Source organism: Gavialis gangeticus, unplaced genomic scaffold, assembly GCF_001723915.1.
Source record: "Gavialis gangeticus isolate Ggan-Ray unplaced genomic scaffold, GavGan_comp1, whole genome shotgun sequence".
In the NCBI taxonomy this organism is placed as follows: domain Eukaryota; kingdom Metazoa; phylum Chordata; order Crocodylia; family Gavialidae; genus Gavialis; species Gavialis gangeticus.
In genome coordinates this window covers 16474968-16476551 of record NW_017729004.1, presented here as the reverse complement: position 1 = coordinate 16476551, position 1584 = coordinate 16474968, and the positions used below count along the sequence as shown (strand labels likewise).

Genomic DNA, 1584 nt, shown 5'->3' with positions numbered 1-1584 from the left:
CCCCCTTGGAGTCACCAGGAACAATGGCCACAAGCTGAGGGAGAATAGGTTTAGGTTAGATATTAGGAAGAACTACTTCACTGTAAGGGTGGCCAGAGCCTGGAATAGGCTCCCCAGAGAGGTGATGCTCTCACCTTCCCTGGAAATCTTCAAGAGGAGACTAGACAGGCATCTGGCTGGGGTCTTATAACCCTTCCCACCCCCGGTGCTCATTCCTGCCCATGGCAGGGGGTCGGACTCGATGATCTGTATAGGTCCCTTCCGACTCATGATTCTATGATACTATGATTCTATGATTTAGTACTTGGTTATCCAAGTACTAAAATTTAATGTGCAGTAACTATGGCACATTAATGAATGTGTAGACACGCCCATTGTGCTTCAAAGGGAACAACAGCATTAAGGCGCTCTTAAGGAGGTGCTTTACAAGCTGGCATAATGAACTTCAGGCTGCTGCTGAAATAACTGTGTAATATTTCCCCACCAATAAACTTTAGGCCAGGAATAATAGAAAACCTAAAAACAATTAGCAACTTTTAAGACGACAACTGATGACACCCCCCTCTTCCCCTCCCCTCCCACAGCTCTTGCTGGAAAGGGGGAAGCACAGACTTAGTTTTAAGCCCAGTGCTTCACTTGAGATCATTTGGGTTTACAGAGGCAAAATATAAAAATTCCCCTCAAAGAAAGGGAGCATTATTTACCAAATACCTCAGTAGAGTATCTGATCCACCTACTGCTTCTCAGAAAAAATAATGAAGGTCCTATAGAATAAGCACGTTATGGCTCATACACTATATCATGAGGGACTTTTGGTGCTGAATGCTGTTCAGTAATGCTGTTCATTACTCTTCTTTTCTCATGGTAGCTGCTGAACATGCCTTTAATCTTCCACTTGGTGACCTCTTGCTCCATCTTATTTGCAGAAGCCTGGTAAATGACTACAACATTTTTGGGAGAAGCAGGGTCACACCATCCCTCCCATAACGTAATATTGTAATAGTTTTGTCTGTTGTCCTAATTTTTTTAATGTAATGTTATTTTGTTCTCTTAAAGGTCAAAAGGGACTGCAACTCACACTGCTATCCAAGGTACATTAGTGATTGAAAAATATCCCCAAGGATTAGATTATTATGTGTATATACAGACAGGAGAAGGTACTTTCTAGAAAGAATCAGGCCTTGGGGAAAAAAGGACCACCTTTGTGCCCTGTGTTTGTAGCCCCAAGAACAGTAGAGTTCTGGCTTATAGGTGACATATTTCAGAATTTCCATTAAAAATGGAAAAAGTGGGCAAAATCTTCAGTGAGTATAGTTTCATAGTTTCTAGGGTCGGAAGGGACCTGAGCAGATCATCTAGTCCGACCCCCTGCCATGGCAGGAAAGAGTACTGGGGTCAAACGACCCCAGCAAGGTGTTCATCTAACCTCCTCTTAAAAACCCCCAGGTAGGGTTCTCTTGGAAGTTGGTTCCAGACCCTAGCCACCCTGACCGTGAAGTAACACCTCCTGATATCTAACCTAAACCTACCCTCTGCCAGCTTGTGACCATTATTCCTGGTCACTCCTGGCGGTGCTTGGGGGAA

General features: G+C 43.9%; 1 long non-coding RNA gene across 1 annotated transcript in view; it reads right to left on the bottom strand.

Moving 5' to 3' along the window:
* The window catches only part of LOC109291483, a 23390-nt gene that overhangs the window by 8914 nt on the left and 12892 nt on the right, over positions 1-1584 (bottom strand). The window lies entirely within an intron of this gene.